The sequence below is a fragment of the Cnephaeus nilssonii genome (genome assembly GCF_951640355.1).
Source record: "Cnephaeus nilssonii genome assembly, chromosome: 10".
Taxonomy (NCBI): domain Eukaryota; kingdom Metazoa; phylum Chordata; class Mammalia; order Chiroptera; family Vespertilionidae; genus Cnephaeus; species Cnephaeus nilssonii.
This window is the reverse complement of record NC_137081.1, coordinates 95117717-95143212: the sequence shown is the minus strand read 5'-3', so window position 1 is coordinate 95143212 and position 25496 is coordinate 95117717.

Genomic DNA, 25496 nt, shown 5'->3' with positions numbered 1-25496 from the left:
AACACTGGTTTCATGTGAACTAACTCTATTTCAAGGATTTGTGCAGTGTACAACATCCTTTCTAGACTAGAGACTTACGTTTTGTTGTCTTTTACACTTGTTCTCTCACTATTCTGTGATATTCATTAGTATTTGCTCTGAATGACTACTGATTTCTAGCTGTTTCCCATAATGGGCCTTCTTTTCTACTTGTGGGACTTCACCACATGTAGAAACAACTTTATACACTCTTCTCTGAACTTGAGAAGCTATATACACTTGTCTTTCAACAGTTTTACAGTTGAATACTACTTTTCAGTGAATTCTAGTGGGTTGAAACACTGTTTTCTTGTGAAGTAACTCTATTTCAAGGATTTCTGCAGTGTACAACAACCTTTCTAGACTAGAGACTTACCTTTTGATGTCTTTTACTCTTTTTCTCTCACTATTCTGTGATATTCATTAGTATTTGCTCTGAATGACTACTGATTTCTAGCTGTTTCCCATAATGGGCCTTCTTTTCTACTTGTGGGACTTCACCACATGTAGAAACAACTTTACACACTCTTCTCTGAACTTGAGAAGCTATATACACGTGTCTTTCAACTGTTTTACAGTTGAATACTACTTTTCAGTGAATTCTGGTCGTTTCAAACACTGGTTTCATGTGAACTAACTCTATTTCAAGTATTTCTGCAGTGTACAACATCCTTTCTAGACTAGACACTTTCATTTTGATGTCTTTACTCTTGTTCTCTCACTATTCTGTGATATTCATTAGTATTTGCTCTGAATGACTACTGATTTCTAGCTGTTTCCTATAATGGGCCTTCTATTCTACTTGTGGGACTTCACCACATGTAGAAACAACTTTATACACTCTTCTCTGAACTTGAGAAGCTATATACACTTGTCTTTCAACTGTTTTACAGTTGAATACTACTTTACAGTGAATTCTGGTAGTTTCAAACACTGGTTTCATGTGAACTAACTCTATTTCAAGGATTTGTGCAGTGTACAACATCCTTTCTAGACTAGAGACTTACATTTTGATGTCTTTTACACTTTTTCTCTCACTATTCTGTGATATTCATTAGTATTTGCTCTGAATGACTACTGATTTCTAGCTGTTTCCCATAATGGGCCTTCTTTTCTACTTGTGGGACTTCCCCACATGTAGAAACAACTTTATACACTCTTCTCTGAACTTGAGAAGCTATATACACTTGCCTTTCAACTGTTTTACAGTTGAATACTACTTTTCAGTAAATTCTGGTGTTTTCAAACACTGGTTTCATGTGAACTAACTCTATTTCAAGGATTTGTGCAGTGTACAACATCCTTTCTAGACTAGAGACTTACGTTTTGTTGTCTTTTACACTTGTTCTCTCACTATTCTGTGATATTCATTAGTATTTGCTCTGAATGACTACTGATTTCTAGCTGTTTCCCATAATGGGGCTTCTTTTCTACTTGTGGGACTTCACCACATGTAGAAACAACTTTATACACTCTTCTCTGAACTTGAGAAGCTATATACACTTGTCTTTCAACAGTTTTACAGTTGAATACTACTTTTCAGTGAATTCTAGTGGGTTGAAACACTGTTTTCTTGTGAAGTTACTCTATTTCAAGGATTTCTGCAGTGTACAACAACCTTTCTAAACTAGAGACTTACATTTTGATGTCTTTTAAACTTGTTCTCTCATTATTCTCTGATATTCATTAGTATTTGCTCTGAATGACTACTGATTTCTAGCTGTTTCCCATAAAGGGCCTTCTTTTCTACTTGTGGGACTGCACCACATGATAAAACAACTTTATACACTCTTCTCTGAACTTGAGAAGCTATATACACTTGCCTTTCAACTGTTTTACAGTTGAATACTACTTTACAGTGAATTCTGGTGGTTTCAAACACTGGTTTCATGTGAAGTAACTCTATTTCAAGGATTTGTGCAGTGTACAACATCCTTTCTAGACTAGAGACTTACGTTTTGTTGTCTTTTACACTTGTTCTCTCACTATTCTGTGATATTCATTAGTATTTGCTCTGAATGACTACTGATTTCTAGCCGTTTCCCATAATGGGCCTTCTTTTCTACTTGTGGGACATCACCACATGTAGAAACAACTTTATACACTCTTCTCTGAACTTGAGAAGCTATATACACTTGTCTTTCAACTGTTTTACAGTTGAATACTACTTTTCAGTGAATTCTAGTGGGTTGAAACACTGTTTTCTTGTGAAGTAACTCTATTTCAAGGATTTCTGTAGTGTATAGCATTCTTTCTAGACTAGAAACTTACATTTTGATGTCTTTTACACTTGTTCTCTCACTATTCTGTGATATTCATTAGTATTTGCTCTGAATGACTACTGATTTCTAGCTGTTTCCCATAATGGGCCTTCTTTTCTACTTGTGGGACTTCCCCACATGTAGAAACAACTTTATACACTCTTCTCTGAACTTGAGAAGCTATATACACTTGCCTTTCAACTGTTTTACAGTTGAATACTACTTTACAGTGAATTCTGGTGGTTTCAAACACTGGTTTCATGTGAAGTAACTCTATTTCAAGGATTTGTGCAGTGTACAACATCCTTTCTAGACTAGAGACTTACATTTGTTGTCTTTTACACTTGTTCTCTCACTATTCTGTGATATTCATTAGTATTTGCTCTGAATGACTACTGATTTCTAGCTGTTTCCCATAATGGGCCTTCTTTTCTACTTGTGGGACTTCACCACATGTAGAAACAACTTTATACACTCTTCTCTGAACTTGAGAAGCTATATACACTTGTCTTTCAACAGTTTTACAGTTGAATACTACTTTTCAGTGAATTCTAGTGGGTTGAAACACTGTTTTCTTGTGAAGTAACTCTATTTCAAGGATTTCTGCAGTGTACAACATCCTTTCTAGACTAGAGACTTACGTTTTGTTGTCTTTTACACTTGTTCTCTCACTATTCTGTGATATTCATTAGTATTTGCTCTGAATGACTACTGATTTCTAGCTGTTTCCCATAATGGGCCTTCTTTTCTACTTGTGGGACTTCTCCACATGTAGAAACAACTTTATACACTCTTCTCTGAACTTGAGAAGCTATATACACTTGTCTTTCAACAGTTTTACAGTTGAATACTACTTTTCAGTGAATTCTAGTGGGTTGAAACACTGTTTTCTTGTGAAGTAACTCTATTTCAAGGATTTCTGCAGTGTACAACAACCTTTCTAGACTAGAGACTTACATTTTGATGTCTTTTAAACTTGTTCTCTCATTATTCTCTGATATTCATTAGTATTTGCTCTGAATGACTACTGATTTCTAGCTGTTTCCCATAAAGGGCCTTCTTTTCTACTTGTGGGACTTCACCACATGTAGAAACAACTTTATACACTCTTCTCTGAACTTGAGAAGCTATATACACTTGTCTTTCAACTGTTTTACAGTTGAGTACTACTTTTCAGTGAATTCTGGTGGTTTCAAACACTGGTTTCATGTGAACTAACTCTATTTCAAGGATTTCTGCAGTGTACAACATCCTTTCTACAGAAGACACATTCATTTTGATGTCTTTTACACTTGTTCTCTCACTATTCTGTGATATTCCTTAGTATTTGCTCTGAATGACTACTGATTTCTAGCCGTTTCCCATAATGGGCCTTCTTTTCTACTTGTGGGACATCACCACATGTAGAAACAACTTTATACACTCTTCTCTGAACTTGAGAAGCTATATACACTTGTCTTTCAACTGTTTTACAGTTGAATACTACTTTTCAGTGAATTCTAGTCTGTTGAAACACTGTTTTCTTGTGAAGTAACTCTATTTCAAGGATTTCTGTAGTGTATAGCATTCTTTCTAGACTAGAAACTTACATTTTGATGTCTTTTACACTTGTTCTCTCACTATTCTGTGATATTCATTAGTATTTGCTCTGAATGACTACTGATTTCTAGCCGTTTCCTATAATGGGCCTTTTTTTCTACTTGTGGGACCTCACCACATGTAGAAACAACTTTATACACTCTTCTCTGAACTTGAGAAGCTATATACCCTTGTCTTTCAACTGTTTTACAGTTGAATACTACTTTTCAGTGAATTCTAGTGGGTTGAAACACTGTTTTCTTGTGAACTAACTCTATTTCAAGGATTTCTGCAGTGTACAACAACCTTTCTAGACTAGAGACTTACATTTTGATGTCTTTTAAACTTGTTCACTCATTATTCTCTGATATTCATTAGTATTTGCTCTGAATGACTACTGATTTCTAGCTGTTTCCCATAAAGGGCCTTCTTTTCTACTTGTGGGACTTCACCACATGTAGAAACAACTTTATACACTCTTCTCTGAACTTGAGAAGCTATATACACTTGTCTTTCAACTGTTTTACAGTTGAGTACTACTTTTCAGTGAATTCTGGTGGTTTCAAACACTGGTTTCATGTGAACTAACTCTATTTCAAGGATTTCTGCAGTGTACAACATCCTTTCTAGAGAAGACACATTCATTTTGATGTCTTTTACACTTGTTCTCTCACTATTCTGTGATATTCCTTAGTATTTGCTCTGAATGACTACTGATTTCTAGCTGTTTCCCATAATGGGCCTTCTTTTCTACTTGTGGGACTTCACCACATGTAGAAACAACTTTATACACTCTTCTCTGAACTTGAGAAGCTATATACACTTGTCTTTCAACAGTTTTACAGTTGAATACTACTTTTCAGTGAATTCTAGTGGGTTGAAACACTGTTATCTTGTGAAGTAACTCTATTTCAAGGATTTCTGTAGTGTATAGCATTCTTTCTAGACTAGAAACTTACATTTTGATGTCTTTTACACTTGTTCTCTCACTATTCTGTGATATTCATTAGTATTTGCTCTGAATGACTACTGATTTCTAGCTGTTTCCCATAATGGGCCTTCTTTTCTACTTGTGGGACTTCCCCACATGTAGAAACAACTTTATACACTCTTCTCTGAACTTGAGAAGCTATATACACTTGCCTTTCAACTGTTTTACAGTTGAATACTACTTTACAGTGAATTCTGGTGGTTTCAAACACTGGTTTCATGTGAAGTAACTCTATTTCAAGGATTTGTGCAGTGTACAACATCCTTTCTAGACTAGAGACTTACGTTTTGTTGTCTTTTACACTTGTTCTCTCACTATTCTGTGATATTCATTAGTATTTGCTCTGAATGACTACTGATTTCTAGCTGTTTCCCATAATGGGCCTTCTTTTCTACTTGTGGGACTTCACCACATGTAGAAACAACTTTATACACTCTTCTCTGAACTTGAGAAGCTATATACACTTGTCTTTCAACAGTTTTACAGTTGAATACTACTTTTCAGTGAATTCTAGTGGGTTGAAACACTGTTTTCTTGTGAAGTAACTCTATTTCAAGGATTTCTGCAGTGTACAACAACCTTTCTAGACTAGAGACTTACATTTTGATGTCTTTTAAACTTGTTCTCTCATTATTCTCTGATATTCATTAGTATTTGCTCTGAATGACTACTGATTTCTAGCTGTTTCCCATAAAGGGCCTTCTTTTCTACTTGTGGGACTTCACCACATGTAGAAACAACTTTATACACTCTTCTCTGAACTTGAGAAGCTATATACACTTGTCTTTCAACTGTTTTACAGTTGAGTACTACTTTTCAGTGAATTCTGGTGGTTTCAAACACTGGTTTCATGTGAACTAACTCTATTTCAAGGATTTCTGCAGTGTACAACATCCTTTCTAGAGAAGACACATTCATTTTGATGTCTTTTACACTTGTTCTCTCACTATTCTGTGATATTCCTTAGTATTTGCTCTGAATGACTACTGATTTCTAGCCGTTTCCCATAATGGGCCTTCTTTTCTACTTGTGGGACATCACCACATGTAGAAACAACTTTATACACTCTTCTCTGAACTTGAGAAGCTATATACACTTGTCTTTCAACTGTTTTACAGTTGAATACTACTTTACAGTGAATTCTGGTAGTTTCAAACACTGGTTTCATGTGAACTAACTCTATTTCAAGGATTTGTGCAGTGTACAGCATCCTTTCTAGACTAGAGACTTATATTTTGATGTCTTTTACACTTTTTCTCTCACTATTCTGTGATATTCATTAGTATTTGCTCTGAATGACTACTGATTTCTAGCCGTTTCCCAAAATGGGCCTTCTTTTCTACTTGTGGGACATCACCACATGTAGAAACAACTTTATACACTCTTCTCTGAACTTGAGAAGCTATATACACTTGTCTTTCAACTGTTTTACAGTTGAATACTACTTTTCAGTGAATTCTAGTGGGTTGAAACACTGTTTTCTTGTGAAGTAACTCTATTTCAAGGATTTCTGTAGTGTATAGCATCCTTTCTAGACTAGAAACTTACCTTTTGATGTCTTTTACACTTGTTCTCTCACTATTCTGTGATATTCATTAGTATTTGCTCTGAATGACTACTGATTTCTAGCCGTTTCCTATAATGGGCCTTCTTTTCTACTTGTGGGACTTCACCACATGTAGAAACAACTTTATACACTCTTCTCTGAACTTGAGAAGCTATAAACACTTGTCTTTCAACAGTTTTACAGTTGAATACTACTTTTCAGTGAATTCTAGTGGGTTGAAACACTGTTTTCTTGTGAAGTAACTCTATTTCAAGGATTTCTGCAGTGTACAACAACCTTTCTAGACTAGAAACTTACATTTTGATGTCTTTTACACTTGTTCTCTCATTATTCTCTGATATTCATTAGTATTTGCTCTGAATGACTACTGATTTCTAGCTGTTTCCCATAAAGGGCCTTCTTTTCTACTTGTGGGACTTCACCACATGTAGAAACAACTTTATACACTCTTCTCTGAACTTGAGAAGCTATAAACACTTGTCTTTCAACAGTTTTACAGTTGAATACTACTTTTCAGTGAATTCTAGTGGGTTGAAACACTGTTTTCTTGTGAAGTAACTCTATTTCAAGGATTTCTGTAGTGTATAGCATCCTTTCTAGACTAGAAACTTACCTTTTGATGTCTTTTACACTTGTTCTCTCACTATTCTGTGATATTCATTAGTATTTGCTCTGAATGACTACTGATTTCTAGCCGTTTCCTATAATGGGCCTTCTTTTCTACTTGTGGGACTTCACCACATGTAGAAACAACTTTATACACTCTTCTCTGAACTTGAGAAGCTATAAACACTTGTCTTTCAACAGTTTTACAGTTGAATACTACTTTTCAGTGAATTCTAGTGGGTTGAAACACTGTTTTCTTGTGAAGTAACTCTATTTCAAGGATTTCTGCAGTGTACAACAACCTTTCTAGGCTAGAGACTTACATTTTGATGTCTTTTACACTTGTTCTCTCATTATTCTCTGATATTCATTAGTATTTGCTCTGAATGACTACTGATTTCTAGCTGTTTCCCATAAAGGGCCTTCTTTTCTACTTGTGGGACTTCACCACATGTAGAAACAACTTTATACACTCTTCTCTGAACTTGAGAAGCTATATACACTTGTCTTTCAACTGTTTTACAGTTGAGTACTACTTTTCAGTGAATTCTGGTGGTTTCAAACACTGGTTTCATGTGAACTAACTCTATTTCAAGGATTTCTGCAGTGTACAACATCCTTTCTAGACTAGAGACTTACGTTTTGTTGTCTTTTACACTTGTTCTCTCACTATTCTGTGATATTCATTAGTATTTGCTCTGAATGACTACTGATTTCTAGCCGTTTCCTATAATGGGCCTTCTTTTTTACTTGTGGGACTTCACCACATGTAGAAACAACTTTATACACTCTTCTCTGAACTTGAGAAGCTATATACACTTGTCTTTCAACAGTTTTACAGTTGAATAGTACTTTTCAGTGAATTCTAGTGGGTTGAAACACTGTTTTCTTGTGAAGTAACTCTATTTCAAGGATTTCTGCAGTGTACAACATCCTTTCTAGACTAGAGACTTACATTTTGATGTCTTTTACACTTGTTCTCTCACTATTCTGTGATATTCATTAGTATTTGCTCTGAATGACTACTGATTTCTAGCTGTTTCCCATAATGGGCCTTCTTTTCTACTTGTGGGACTTCCCCACATGTAGAAACAACTTTATACACTCTTCTCTGAACTTGAGAAGCTATATACCCTTGCCTTTCAACTGTTTTACAGTTGAATACTACTTTTCAGTAAATTCTGGTGGTTTCAAACACTGGTTTCATGTGAACTAACTCTATTTCAAGGATTTGTGCAGTGTACAACATCCTTTCTAGACTAGAGACTTACGTTTTGTTGTCTTTTACACTTGTTCTCTCACTATTCTGTGATATTCATTAGTATTTGCTCTGAATGACTACTGATTTCTAGCTGTTTCCCATAATGGGCCTTCTTTTCTACTTGTGGGACTTCACCACATGTAGAAACAACTTTATACACTCTTCTCTGAACTTGAGAAGCTATATACACTTGTCTTTCAACAGTTTTACAGTTGAATACTACTTTTCAGTGAATTCTAGTGGGTTGAAACACTGTTTTCTTGTGAAGTAACTCTATTTCAAGGATTTCTGCAGTGTACAACAACCTTTCTAGACTAGAGACTTACCTTTTGATGTCTTTTACTCTTGTTCTCTCACTATTCTGTGATATTCATTAGTATTTGCTCTGAATGACTACTGATTTCTAGCTGTTTCCCATAATGGGCCTTCTTTTCTACTTGTGGGACTTCACCACATGTAGAAACAACTTTACACACTCTTCTCTGAACTTGAGAAGCTATATACACGTGTCTTTCAACTGTTTTACAGTTGAATACTACTTTTCAGTGAATTCTGGTCGTTTCAAACACTGGTTTCATGTGAACTAACTCTATTTCAAGGATTTCTGCAGTGTACAACATCCTTTCTAGAGAAGACACATTCATTTTGATGTCTTTTACACTTGTTCTCTCACTATTCTGTGATATTCCTTAGTATTTGCTCTGAATGACTACTGATTTCTAGCCGTTTCCCATAATGGGCCTTCTTTTCTACTTGTGGGACATCACCACATGTAGAAACAACTTTATACACTCTTCTCTGAACTTGAGAAGCTATATACACTTGTCTTTCAACTGTTTTACAGTTGAATACTACTTTTCAGTGAATTCTAGTGGGTTGAAACACTGTTTTCTTGTGAAGTAACTCTATTTCAAGGATTTCTGTAGTGTATAGCATTCTTTCTAGACTAGAAACTTACATTTTGATGTCTTTTACACTTGTTCTCTCACTATTCTGTGATATTCATTAGTATTTGCTCTGAATGACTACTGATTTCTAGCCGTTTCCTATAATGGGCCTTTTTTTCTACTTGTGGGACCTCACCACATGTAGAAACTACTTTATACACTCTTCTCTGAACTTGAGAAGCTATATACACTTGTCTTTCAACTGTTTTACAGTTGAATACTACTTTACAGTGAATTCTGGTAGTTTCAAACACTGGTTTCATGTGAACTAACTCTATTTCAAGGATTTGTGCAGTGTACAGCATCCTTTCTAGACTAGAGACTTATATTTTGATGTCTTTTACACTTTTTCTCTCACTATTCTGTGATATTCATTAGTATTTGCTCTGAATGACTACTGATTTCTAGCCGTTTCTCATAATGGGCCTTCTTTTCTACATGTGGGAAATCACCACATGTAGAAACAACTTTATACACTCTTCTCTGAACTTGAGAAGCTATATACACTTGTCTTTCAACTGTTTTACAGTTGAATACTACTTTTCAGTGAATTCTAGTGGGTTGAAACACTGTTTTCTTGTGAAGTAACTCTATTTCAAGGATTTCTGTAGTGTATAGCATCCTTTCTAGACTAGAAACTTACCTTTTGATGTCTTTTACACTTGTTCTCTCACTATTCTGTGATATTCATTAGTATTTGCTCTGAATGACTACTGATTTCTAGCCGTTTCCTATAATGGGCCTTCTTTTCTGCTTGTGGGACTTCACCACATGTAGAAACAACTTTATACACTCTTCTCTGAACTTGAGAAGCTATAAACACTTGTCTTTCAACAGTTTTACAGTTGAATACTACTTTTCAGTGAATTCTAGTGGGTTGAAACACTGTTTTCTTGTGAAGTAACTCTATTTCAAGGATTTCTGCAGTGTACAACAACCTTTCTAGACTAGAGACTTACATTTTGATGTCTTTTACACTTGTTCTCTCATTATTCTCTGATATTCATTAGTATTTGCTCTGAATGACTACTGATTTCTAGCTGTTTCCCATAAAGGGCCTTCTTTTCTACTTGTGGGACTTCACCACATGTAGAAACAACTTTATACACTCTTCTCTGAACTTGAGAAGCTATATACACTTGTCTTTCAACTGTTTTACAGTTGAGTACTACTTTTCAGTGAATTCTGGTGGTTTCAAACACTGGTTTCATGTGAAGTAACTCTATTTCAAGGATTTGTGCAGTGTACAACATCCTTTCTAGACTAGAGACTTACGTTTTGTTGTCTTTTACACTTGTTCTATCACTATTCTGTGATATTCATTAGTATTGGCTCTGAATGACTACTGATTTCTAGCCGTTTCCTATAACGGGCCTTCTTTTTTACTTGTGGGACTTCACCACATGTAGAAACAACTTTATACACTCTTCTCTGAACTTGAGAAGCTATATACACTTGTCTTTCAACAGTTTTACAGTTGAATACTACTTTTCAGTGAATTCTAGTGGGTTGAAACACTGTTTTCTTGTGAAGTAACTCTATTTCAAGGATTTCTGCAGTGTACAACAACCTTTCTAGACTAGAGACTTACATTTTGATGTCTTTTACACTTGTTCTCTCACTATTTTGTGATATTCATTAGTATTTGCTCTGAATGACTACTGATTTCTAGCTGTTTCCCATAATGGGCCTTCTTTTCTACTTGTGGGACTTCCCCACATGTAGAAACAACTTTATACACTCTTCTCTGAACTTGAGAAGCTATATACACTTGCCTTTCAACTGTTTTACAGTTGAATACTACTTTTCAGTAAATTCTGGTGGTTTCAAACACTGGTTTCATGTGAACTAACTCTATTTCAAGGATTTGTGCAGTGTACAACATCCTTTCTAGACTAGAGACTTACGTTTTGTTGTCTTTTACACTTGTTCTCTCACTATTCTGTGATATTCATTAGTATTTGCTCTGAATGACTACTGATTTCTAGCTGTTTCCCATAATGGGCCTTCTTTTCTACTTGTGGGACTTCACCACATGTAGAAACAACTTTATACACTCTTCTCTGAACTTGAGAAGCTATATACACTTGTCTTTCAACAGTTTTACAGTTGAATACTACTTTTCAGTGAATTCTAGTGGGTTGAAACACTGTTTTCTTGTGAAGTAACTCTATTTCAAGGATTTCTGCAGTGTACAACAACCTTTCTAGACTAGAGACTTACCTTTTGATGTCTTTTACTCTTTTTCTCTCACTATTCTGTGATATTCATTAGTATTTGCTCTGAATGACTACTGATTTCTAGCTGTTTCCCATAATGGGCCTTCTTTTCTACTTGTGGGACTTCACCACATGTAGAAACAACTTTACACACTCTTCTCTGAACTTGAGAAGCTATATACACGTGTCTTTCAACTGTTTTACAGTTGAATACTACTTTTCAGTGAATTCTGGTCGTTTCAAACACTGGTTTCATGTGAACTAACTCTATTTCAAGTATTTCTGCAGTGTACAACATCCTTTCTAGACTAGACACTTTCATTTTGATGTCTTTACTCTTGTTCTCTCACTATTCTGTGATATTCATTAGTATTTGCTCTGAATGACTACTGATTTCTAGCTGTTTCCTATAATGGGCCTTCTATTCTACTTGTGGGACTTCACCACATGTAGAAACAACTTTATACACTCTTCTCTGAACTTGAGAAGCTATATACACTTGTCTTTCAACTGTTTTACAGTTGAATACTACTTTACAGTGAATTCTGGTAGTTTCAAACACTGGTTTCATGTGAACTAACTCTATTTCAAGGATTTGTGCAGTGTACAACATCCTTTCTAGACTAGAGACTTACATTTTGATGTCTTTTACACTTTTTCTCTCACTATTCTGTGATATTCATTAGTATTTGCTCTGAATGACTACTGATTTCTAGCTGTTTCCCATAATGGGCCTTCTTTTCTACTTGTGGGACTTCCCCACATGTAGAAACAACTTTATACACTCTTCTCTGAACTTGAGAAGCTATATACACTTGCCTTTCAACTGTTTTACAGTTGAATACTACTTTTCAGTAAATTCTGGTGGTTTCAAACACTGGTTTCATGTGAACTAACTCTATTTCAAGGATTTGTGCAGTGTACAACATCCTTTCTAGACTAGAGACTTACGTTTTGTTGTCTTTTACACTTGTTCTCTCACTATTCTGTGATATTCATTAGTATTTGCTCTGAATGACTACTGATTTCTAGCTGTTTCCCATAATGGGCCTTCTTTTCTACTTGTGGGACTTCACCACATGTAGAAACAACTTTATACACTCTTCTCTGAACTTGAGAAGCTATATACACTTGTCTTTCAACAGTTTTACAGTTGAATACTACTTTTCAGTGAATTCTAGTGGGTTGAAACACTGTTTTCTTGTGAAGTTACTCTATTTCAAGGATTTCTGCAGTGTACAACAACCTTTCTAGACTAGAGACTTACATTTTGATGTCTTTTAAACTTGTTCTCTCATTATTCTCTGATATTCATTAGTATTTGCTCTGAATGACTACTGATTTCTAGCTGTTTCCCATAAAGGGCCTTCTTTTCTACTTGTGGGACTTCACCACATGTAGAAACAACTTTATACACTCTTCTCTGAACTTGAGAAGCTATATACACTTGTCTTTCAACTGTTTTACAGTTGAGTACTACTTTTCAGTGAATTCTGGTGGTTTCAAACACTGGTTTCATGTGAACTAACTCTATTTCAAGGATTTCTGCAGTGTACAACATCCTTTCTAGAGAAGACACATTCATTTTGATGTCTTTTACACTTGTTCTCTCACTATTCTGTGATATTCCTTAGTATTTGCTCTGAATGACTACTGATTTCTAGCCGTTTCCCATAATGGGCCTTCTTTTCTACTTGTGGGACATCACCACATGTAGAAACAACTTTATACACTCTTCTCTGAACTTGAGAAGCTATATACACTTGTCTTTCAACTGTTTTACAGTTGAATACTACTTTTCAGTGAATTCTAGTGGGTTGAAACACTGTTTTCTTGTGAAGTAACTCTATTTCAAGGATTTCTGTAGTGTATAGCATTCTTTCTAGACTAGAAACTTACATTTTGATGTCTTTTACACTTGTTCTCTCACTATTCTGTGATATTCATTAGTATTTGCTCTGAATGACTACTGATTTCTAGCCGTTTCCTATAATGGGCCTTTTTTTCTACTTGTGGGACCTCACCACATGTAGAAACAACTTTATACACTCTTCTCTGAAATTGAGAAGCTATATACACTTGTCTTTCAACTGTTTTACAGTTGAATACTACTTTACAGTGAATTCTGGTAGTTTCAAACACTGGTTTCATGTGAACTAACTCTATTTCAAGGATTTGTGCAGTGTACAGCATCCTTTCTAGACTAGAGACTTATATTTTGATGTCTTTTACACTTTTTCTCTCACTATTCTGTGATATTCATTAGTATTTGCTCTGAATGACTACTGATTTCTAGCCGTTTCTCATAATGGGCCTTCTTTTCTACATGTGGGAAATCACCACATGTAGAAACAACTTTATACACTCTTCTCTGAACTTGAGAAGCTATATACACTTGTCTTTCAACTGTTTTACAGTTGAATACTACTTTTCAGTGAATTCTAGTGGGTTGAAACACTGTTTTCTTGTGAAGTAACTCTATTTCAAGGATTTCTGTAGTGTATAGCATCCTTTCTAGACTAGAAACTTACCTTTTGATGTCTTTTACACTTGTTCTCTCACTATTCTGTGATATTCATTAGTATTTGCTCTGAATGACTACTGATTTCTAGCCGTTTCCTATAATGGGCCTTCTTTTCTGCTTGTGGGACTTCACCACATGTAGAAACAACTTCATACACTCTTCTCTGAACTTGAGAAGCTATAAACACTTGTCTTTCAACAGTTTTACAGTTGAATACTACTTTTCAGTGAATTCTAGTGGGTTGAAACACTGTTTTCTTGTGAAGTAACTCTATTTCAAGGATTTCTGCAGTGTACAACAACCTTTCTAGACTAGAGACTTACATTTTGATGTCTTTTACACTTGTTCTCTCATTATTCTCTGATATTCATTAGTATTTGCTCTGAATGACTACTGATTTCTAGCTGTTTCCCATAAAGGGCCTTCTTTTCTACTTGTGGGACTTCACCACATGTAGAAACAACTTTATACACTCTTCTCTGAACTTGAGAAGCTATATACACTTGTCTTTCAACTGTTTTACAGTTGAGTACTACTTTTCAGTGAATTCTGGTGGTTTCAAACACTGGTTTCATGTGAACTAACTCTATTTCAAGGATTTCTGCAGTGTACAACATCCTTTCTAGAGAAGACACATTCATTTTGATGTCTTTTACACTTGTTCTCTCACTATTCTGTGATATTCCTTAGTATTTGCTCTGAATGACTACTGATTTCTAGCCGTTTCCCATAATGGGCCTTCTTTTCTACTTGTGGGACATCACCACATGTAGAAACAACTTTATACACTCTTCTCTGAACTTGAGAAGCTATATACACTTGTCTTTCAACTGTTTTACAGTTGAATACTACTTTTCAGTGAATTCTAGTGGGTTGAAACACTGTTTTCTTGTGAAGTAACTCTATTTCAAGGATTTCTGTAGTGTATAGCATTCTTTCTAGACTAGAAACTTACATTTTGATGTCTTTTACACTTGTTCTCTCACTATTCTGTGATATTCATTAGTATTTGCTCTGAATGACTACTGATTTCTAGCCGTTTCCTATAATGGGCCTTTTTTTCTACTTGTGGGACCTCACCACATGTAGAAACAACTTTATACACTCTTCTCTGAACTTGAGAAGCTATATACCCTTGTCTTTCAACTGTTTTACAGTTGAATACTACTTTTCAGTGAATTCTAGTGGGTTGAAACACTGTTTTCTTGTGAACTAACTCTATTTCAAGGATTTCTGCAGTGTACAACAACCTTTCTAGACTAGAGACTTACATTTTGATGTCTTTTAAACTTGTTCACTCATTATTCTCTGATATTCATTAGTATTTGCTCTGAATGACTACTGATTTCTAGCTGTTTCCCATAAAGGGCCTTCTTTTCTACTTGTGGGACTTCACCACATGTAGAAACAACTTTATACACTCTTCTCTGAACTTGAGAAGCTATATACACTTGTCTTTCAACTGTTTTACAGTTGAGTACTACTTTTCAGTGAATTCTGGTGGTTTCAAACACTGGTTTCATGTGAACTAACTCTATTTCAAGGATTTCTGCAGTGTACAACATCCTTTCTAGAGAAGACACATTCATTTTGATGTCTTTTACACTTGTTCTCTCACTATTCTGTGATATTCCTTAGTATTTGCTCTGAATGACTACTGATTTCTAGCTGTTTCCCATAATGGGCCTTCTTTTCTACTTGTGGGACTTCACCACATGTAGAAACAACTTTATACACTCTTCTCTGAACTTGAGAAGCTATATACACTTGTCTTTCAACAGTTTTACAGTTGAATACTACTTTTCAGTGAATTCTAGTGGGTTGAAACACTGTTATCTTGTGAAATAACTCTATTTCAAGGATTTCTGTAGTGTATAGCATTCTTTCTAGACTAGAAACTTACATTTTGATGTCTTTTACACTTGTTCTCTCACTATTCTGTGATATTCATTAGTATTTCCTCTGAATGACTACTGATTTCTTGCTGTTTCCCATAATGGGCCTTCTTTTCTACTTGTGGGACTTCCCCACATGTAGAAACAACTTTATACACTCTTCTCTGAACTTGAGAAGCTATATACACTTGCCTTTCAACTGTTTTACAGTTGAATACTACTTTACAGTGAATTCTGGTGGTTTCAAACACTGGTTTCATGTGAAGTAACTCTATTTCAAGGATTTGTGCAGTGTACAACATCCTTTCTAGACTAGAGACTTACGTTTTGTTGTCTTTTACACTTGTTCTCTCACTATTCTGTGATATTCATTAGTATTTGCTCTGAATGACTACTGATTTCTAGCCGTTTCCCATAATGGGCCTTCTTTTCTACTTGTGGGACATCACCACATGTAGAAACAACTTTATACACTCTTCTCTGAACTTGAGAAGCTATATACACTTGTCTTTCAACTGTTTTACAGTTGAATACTACTTTTCAGTGAATTCTAGTGGGTTGAAACACTGTTTTCTTGTGAAGTAACTCTATTTCAAGGATTTCTGTAGTGTATAGCATTCTTTCTAGACTAGAAACTTACATTTTGATGTCTTTTACACTTGTTCTCTCACTATTCTGTGATATTCATTAGTATTTGCTCTGAATGACTACTGATTTCTAGCTGTTTCCCATAATAGGCCTTCTTTTCTACTTGTGGGACTTCCCCACATGTAGAAACAACTTTATACACTCTTCTCTGAACTTGAGAAGCTATATACACTTGCCTTTCAACTGTTTTACAGTTGAATACTACTTTACAGTGAATTCTGGTGGTTTCAAACACTGGTTTCATGTGAAGTAACTCTATTTCAAGGATTTGTGCAGTGTACAACATCCTTTCTAGACTAGAGACTTACATTTGTTGTCTTTTACACTTGTTCTCTCACTATTCTGTGATATTCATTAGTATTTGCTCTGAATGACTACTGATTTCTAGCTGTTTCCCATAATGGGCCTTCTTTTCTACTTGTGGGACTTCACCACATGTAGAAACAACTTTATACACTCTTCTCTGAACTTGAGAAGCTATATACACTTGTCTTTCAACAGTTTTACAGTTGAATACTACTTTTCAGTGAATTCTAGTGGGTTGAAACACTGTTTTCTTGTGAAGTAACTCTATTTCAAGGATTTCTGCAGTGTACAACATCCTTTCTAGACTAGAGACTTACGTTTTGTTGTCTTTTACACTTGTTCTCTCACTATTCTGTGATATTCATTAGTATTTGCTCTGAATGACTACTGATTTCTAGCTGTTTCCCATAATGGGCCTTCTTTTCTACTTGTGGGACTTCTCCACATGTAGAAACAACTTTATACACTCTTCTCTGAACTTGAGAAGCTATATACACTTGTCTTTCAACAGTTTTACAGTTGAATACTACTTTTCAGTGAATTCTAGTGGGTTGAAACACTGTTTTCTTGTGAAGTAACTCTATTTCAAGGATTTCTGCAGTGTACAACAACCTTTCTAGACTAGAGACTTACATTTTGATGTCTTTTAAACTTGTTCTCTCATTATTCTCTGATATTCATTAGTATTTGCTCTGAATGACTACTGATTTCTAGCTGTTTCCCATAAAGGGCCTTCTTTTCTACTTGTGGGACTTCACCACATGTAGAAACAACTTTATACACTCTTCTCTGAACTTGAGAAGCTATATACACTTGTCTTTCAACTGTTTTACAGTTGAGTACTACTTTTCAGTGAATTCTGGTGGTTTCAAACACTGGTTTCATGTGAACTAACTCTATTTCAAGGATTTCTGCAGTGTACAACATCCTTTCTAGAGAAGACACATTCATTTTGATGTCTTTTACACTTGTTCTCTCACTATTCTGTGATATTCCTTAGTATTTGCTCTGAATGACTACTGATTTCTAGCCGTTTCCCATAATGGGCCTTCTTTTCTACTTGTGGGACATCACCACATGTAGAAACAACTTTATACACTCTTCTCTGAACTTGAGAAGCTATATACACTTGTCTTTCAACTGTTTTACAGTTGAATACTACTTTTCAGTGAATTCTAGTGGGTTGAAACACTGTTTTCTTGTGAAGTAACTCTATTTCAAGGATTTCTGTAGTGTATAGCATTCTTTCTAGACTAGAAACTTACATTTTGATGTCTTTTACACTTGTTCTCTCACTATTCTGTGATATTCATTAGTATTTGCTCTGAATGACTACTGATTTCTAGCCGTTTCCTATAATGGGCCTTTTTTTCTACTTGTGGGACCTCACCACATGTAGAAACAACTTTATACACTCTTCTCTGAACTTGAGAAGCTATATACCCTTGTCTTTCAACTGTTTTACAGTTGAATACTACTTTTCAGTGAATTCTAGTGGGTTGAAACACTGTTTTCTTGTGAACTAACTCTATTTCAAGGATTTCTGCAGTGTACAACAACCTTTCTAGACTAGAGACTTACATTTTGATGTCCTTTAAACTTGTTCACTCATTATTCTCTGATATTCATTAGTATTTGCTCTGAATGACTACTGATTTCTAGCTGTTTCCCATAAAGGGCCTTCTTTTCTACTTGTGGGACTTCACCACATGTAGAAACAACTTTATACACTCTTCTCTGAACTTGAGAAGCTATACACACTTGTCTTTCAACTGTTTTACAGTTGAGTACTACTTTTCAGTGAATTCTGGTGGTTTCAAACACTGGTTTCATGTGAACTAACTCTATTTCAAGGATTTCTGCAGTGTACAACATCCTTTCTAGAGAAGACACATTCATTTTGATGTCTTTTACACTTGTTCTCTCACTATTCTGTGATATTCCTTAGTATTTGCTCTGAATGACTACTGATTTCTAGCTGTTTCCCATAATGGGCCTTCTTTTCTACTTGTGGGACTTCACCACATGTAGAAACAACTTTATACACTCTTCTCTGAACTTGAGAAGCTATATACACTTGTCTTTCAACAGTTTTACAGTTGAATACTACTTTTCAGTGAATTCTAGTGGGTTGAAACACTGTTATCTTGTGAAGTAACTCTATTTCAAGGATTTCTGTAGTGTATAGCATTCTTTCTAGACTAGAGACTTACATTTTGATGTCTTTTACACTTGTTCTCTCACTATTCTGTGATATTCATTAGTATTTGCTCTGAATGACTACTGATTTCTAGCTGTTTCCCATAATGGGCCTTCTTTTCTACTTGTGGGACTTCCCCACATGTAGAAACAACTTTATACACTCTTCTCTGAACTTGAGAAGCTATATACACTTGCCTTTCAACTGTTTTACAGTTGAATACTACTTTACAGTGAATTCTGGTGGTTTCAAACACTGGTTTCATGTGAAGTAACTCTATTTCAAGGATTTGTGCAGTGTACAACATCCTTTCTAGACTAGAGACTTACGTTTTGTTGTCTTTTACACTTGTTCTCTCACTATTCTGTGATATTCATTAGTATTTGCTCTGAATGACTACTGATTTCTAGCTGTTTCCCATAATGGGCCTTCTTTTCTACTTGTGGGACTTCACCACATGTAGAAACAACTTTATACACTCTTCTCTGAACTTGAGAAGCTATATACACTTGTCTTTCAACAGTTTTACAGTTGAATACTACTTTTCAGTGAATTATAGTGGGTTGAAACACTGTTTTCTTGTGAAGTAACTCTATTTCAAGGATTTCTGCAGTGTACAACAACCTTTCTAGACTAGAGACTTACATTTTGATGTCTTTTAAACTTGTTCTCTCATTATTCTCTGATATTCATTAGTATTTGCTCTGAATGACTACTGATTTCTAGCTGTTTCCCATAAAGGGCCTTCTTTTCTACTTGTGGGACTTCACCACATGTAGAAACAACTTTATACACTCTTCTCTGAACTTGAGAAGCTATATACACTTGTCTTTCAACTGTTTTACAGTTGAGTACTACTTTTCAGTGAATTCTGGTGGTTTCAAACACTGGTTTCATGTGAACTAACTCTATTTCAAGGATTTCTGCAGTGTACAACATCCTTTCTAGAGAAGACACATTCATTTTGATGTCTTTTACACTTGTTCTCTCACTATTCTGTGATATTCCTTAGTATTTGCTCTGAATGACTACTGATTTCTAGCCGTTTCCCATAATGGGCCTTCTTTTCTACTTGTGGGACATCACCACATGTAGAAACAACTTTATACACTCTTCTCTGAACTTGAGAAGCTATATACACTTGTCTTTCAACTGTTTTACAGTTGAATACTACTTTACAGTGAATTCTGGTAGTTTCAAACACTGGTTTCATGTGAACTAACTCTATTTCAAGGATTTGTGCAGTGTACAGCATCCTTTCTAGACTAGAGACTTATATTTTGATGTCTTTTACACTTTTTCTCTCACTATTCTGTGATATTCATTAGTATTTGCTCTGAATGACTACTGATTTCTAGCCGTTTCCCAAAATGGGCCTTCTTTTCTACTTGTGGGACATCACCACATGTAGAAACAACTTTATACACTCTTCTCTGAACTTGAGAAGCTATATACACTTGTCTTTCAACTGTTTTACAGTTGAATACTACTTTTCAGTGAATTCTAGTGGGTTGAAACACTGTTTTCTTGTGAAGTAACTCTATTTCAAGGATTTCTGTAGTGTATAGCATCCTTTCTAGACTAGAAACTTACCTTTTGATGTCTTTTACACTTGTTCTCTCACTATTCTGTGATATTCATTAGTATTTGCTCTGAATGACTACTGATTTCTAGCCGTTTCCTATAATGGGCCTTCTTTTCTACTTGTGGGACTTCACCACATGTAGAAACAACTTTATACACTCTTCTCTGAACTTGAGAAGCTATAAACACTTGTCTTTCAACAGTTTTACAGTTGAATACTACTTTTCAGTGAATTCTAGTGGGTTGAAACACTGTTTTCTTGTGAAGTAACTCTATTTCAAGGATTTCTGCAGTGTACAACAACCTTTCTAGACTAGAAACTTACATTTTGATGTCTTTTACACTTGTTCTCTCATTATTCTCTGATATTCATTAGTATTTGCTCTGAATGACTACTGATTTCTAGCTGTTTCCCATAAAGGGCCTTCTTTTCTACTTGTGGGACTTCACCACATGTAGAAACAACTTTATACACTCTTCTCTGAACTTGAGAAGCTATAAACACTTGTCTTTCAACAGTTTTACAGTTGAATACTACTTTTCAGTGAATTCTAGTGGGTTGAAACACTGTTTTCTTGTGAAGTAACTCTATTTCAAGGATTTCTGTAGTGTATAGCATCCTTTCTAGACTAGAAACTTACCTTTTGATGTCTTTTACACTTGTTCTCTCACTATTCTGTGATATTCATTAGTATTTGCTCTGAATGACTACTGATTTCTAGCCGTTTCCTATAATGGGCCTTCTTTTCTACTTGTGGGACTTCACCACATGTAGAAACAACTTTATACACTCTTCTCTGAACTTGAGAAGCTATAAACACTTGTCTTTCAACAGTTTTACAGTTGAATACTACTTTTCAGTGAATTCTAGTGGGTTGAAACACTGTTTTCTTGTGAAGTAACTCTATTTCAAGGATTTCTGCAGTGTACAACAACCTTTCTAGGCTAGAGACTTACATTTTGATGTCTTTTACACTTGTTCTCTCATTATTCTCTGATATTCATTAGTATTTGCTCTGAATGACTACTGATTTCTAGCTGTTTCCCATAAAGGGCCTTCTTTTCTACTTGTGGGACTTCACCACATGTAGAAACAACTTTATACACTCTTCTCTGAACTTGAGAAGCTATATACACTTGTCTTTCAACTGTTTTACAGTTGAGTACTACTTTTCAGTGAATTCTGGTGGTTTCAAACACTGGTTTCATGTGAAGTAACTCTATTTCAAGGATTTGTGCAGTGTACAACATCCTTTCTAGACTAGAGACTTACGTTTTGTTGTCTTTTACACTTGTTCTCTCACTATTCTGTGATATTCATTAGTATTTGCTCTGAATGACTACTGATTTCTAGCCGTTTCCTATAATGGGCCTTCTTTTTTACTTGTGGGACTTCACCACATGTAGAAACAACTTTATACACTCTTCTCTGAACTTGAGAAGCTATATACACTTGTCTTTCAACAGTTTTACAGTTGAATAGTACTTTTCAGTGAATTCTAGTGGGTTGAAACACTGTTTTCTTGTGAAGTAACTCTATTTCAAGGATTTCTGCAGTGTACAACATCCTTTCTAGACTAGAGACTTACATTTTGATGTCTTTTACACTTGTTCTCTCACTATTCTGTGATATTCATTAGTATTTGCTCTGAATGACTACTGATTTCTAGCTGTTTCCCATAATGGGCCTTCTTTTCTACTTGTGGGACTTCCCCACATGTAGAAACAACTTTATACACTCTTCTCTGAACTTGAGAAGCTATATACACTTGCCTTTCAACTGTTTTACAGTTGAATACTACTTTTCAGTAAATTCTGGTGGTTTCAAACACTGGTTTCATGTGAACTAACTCTATTTCAAGGATTTGTGCAGTGTACAACATCCTTTCTAGACTAGAGACTTACGTTTTGTTGTCTTTTACACTTGTTCTCTCACTATTCTGTGATATTCATTAGTATTTGCTCTGAATGACTACTGATTTCTAGCTGTTTCCCATAATGGGCCTTCTTTTCTACTTGTGGGACTTCACCACATGTAGAAACAACTTTATACACTCTTCTCTGAACTTGAGAAGCTATATACACTTGTCTTTCAACAGTTTTACAGTTGAATACTACTTTTCAGTGAATTCTAGTGGGTTGAAACACTGTTTTCTTGTGAAGTAACTCTATTTCAAGGATTTCTGCAGTGTACAACATCCTTTCTAGACTAGAGACTTACGTTTTGTTGTCTTTTACACTTGTTCTCTCACTATTCTGTGATATTCATTAGTATTTGCTCTGAATGACTACTGATTTCTAGCTGTTTCCCATAATGGGCCTTCTTTTCTACTTGTGGGACTTCTCCACATGTAGAAACAACTTTATACACTCTTCTCTGAACTTGAGAAGCTATATACACTTGTCTTTCAACAGTTTTACAGTTGAATACTACTTTTCAGTGAATTCTAGTGGGTTGAAACACTGTTTTCTTGTGAAGTAACTCTATTTCAAGGATTTCTGCAGTGTACAACAACCTTTCTAGACTAGAGACTTACATTTTGATGTCCTTTAAACTTGTTCACTCATTATTCTCTGATATTCATTAGTATTTGCTCTGAATGACTACTGATTTCTAGCTGTTTCCCATAAAGGGCCTTCTTTTCTACTTGTGGGACTTCACCACATGTAGAAACAACTTTATACACTCTTCTCTGAACTTGAGAAGCTATATACACTTGTCTTTCAACTGTTTTACAGTTGAGTACTACTTTTCAGTGAATTCTGGTGGTTTCAAACACTGGTTTCATGTGAACTAACTCTATTTCAAGGATTTCTGCAGTGTACAACATCCTTTCTAGAGAAGACACATTCATTTTGATGTCTTTTACACTTGTTCTCTCACTATTCTGTGATATTCCTTAGTATTTGCTCTGAATGACTACTGATTTCTAGCTGTTTCCCATAATGGGCCTTCTTTTCTACTTGTGGGACTTCACCACATGTAGAAACAACTTTATACACTCTTCTCTGAACTTGAGAAGCTATATACACTTGTCTTTCAACAGTTTTACAGTTGAATACTACTTTTCAGTGAATTCTAGTGGGTTGAAACACTGTTATCTTGTGAAGTAACTCTATTTCAAGGATTTCTGTAGTGTATAGCATTCTTTCTAGACTAGAAACTTACATTTTGATGTCTTTTACACTTGTTCTCTCACTATTCTGTGATATTCATTAGTATTTGCTCTGAATGACTACTGATTTCTAGCTGTTTCCCATAATGGGCCTTCTTTTCTACTTGTGGGACTTCCCCACATGTAGAAACAACTTTATACACTCTTCTCTGAACTTGAGAAGCTATATACACTTGCCTTTCAACTGTTTTACAGTTGAATACTACTTTACAGTGAATTCTGGTGGTTTCAAACACTGGTTTCATGTGAAGTAACTCTATTTCAAGGATTTGTGCAGTGTACAACATCCTTTCTAGACTAGAGACTTACGTTTTGTTGTCTTTTACACTTGTTCTCTCACTATTCTGTGATATTCATTAGTATTTGCTCTGAATGACTACTGATTTCTAGCTGTTTCCCATAATGGGCCTTCTTTTCTACTTGTGGGACTTCACCACATGTAGAAACAACTTTATACACTCTTCTCTGAACTTGAGAAGCTATATACACTTGTCTTTCAACAGTTTTACAGTTGAATACTACTTTTCAGTGAATTCTAGTGGGTTGAAACACTGTTTTCTTGTGAAGTAACTCTATTTCAAGGATTTCTGCAGTGTACAACAACCTTTCTAGACTAGAGACTTACATTTTGATGTCTTTTAAACTTGTTCTCTCATTATTCTCTGATATTCATTAGTATTTGCTCTGAATGACTACTGATTTCTAGCTGTTTCCCATAAAGGGCCTTCTTTTCTACTTGTGGGACTTCACCACATGTAGAAACAACTTTATACACTCTTCTCTGAACTTGAGAAGCTATATACACTTGTCTTTCAACTGTTTTACAGTTGAGTACTACTTTTCAGTGAATTCTGGTGGTTTCAAACACTGGTTTCATGTGAACTAACTCTATTTCAAGGATTTCTGCAGTGTACAACATCCTTTCTAGAGAAGACACATTCATTTTGATGTCTTTTACACTTGTTCTCTCACTATTTTGTGATATTCCTTAGTATTTGCTCTGAATGACTACTGATTTCTAGCCGTTTCCCATAATGGGCCTTCTTTTCTACTTGTGGGACATCACCACATGTAGAAACAACTTTATACACTCTTCTCTGAACTTGAGAAGCTATATACACTTGTCTTTCAACTGTTTTACAGTTGAATACTACTTTACAGTGAATTCTGGTAGTTTCAAACACTGGTTTCATGTGAACTAACTCTATTTCAAGGATTTGTGCAGTGTACAGCATCCTTTCTAGACTAGAGACTTATATTTTGATGTCTTTTACACTTTTTCTCTCACTATTCTGTGATATTCATTAGTATTTGCTCTGAATGACTACTGATTTCTAGCCGTTTCCCAAAATGGGCCTTCTTTTCTACTTGTGGGACATCACCACATGTAGAAACAACTTTATACACTCTTCTCTGAACTTGAGAAGCTATATACACTTGTCTTTCAACTGTTTTACAGTTGAATACTACTTTTCAGTGAATTCTAGTGGGTTGAAACACTGTTTCCTTGTGAAGTAACTCTATTTCAAGGATTTCTGTAGTGTATAGCATCCTTTCTAGACTAGAAACTTACCTTTTGATGTCTTTTACACTTGTTCTCTCACTATTCTGTGATATTCATTAGTATTTGCTCTGAATGACTACTGATTTCTAGCCGTTTCCTATAATGGGCCTTCTTTTCTACTTGTGGGACTTCACCACATGTAGAAACAACT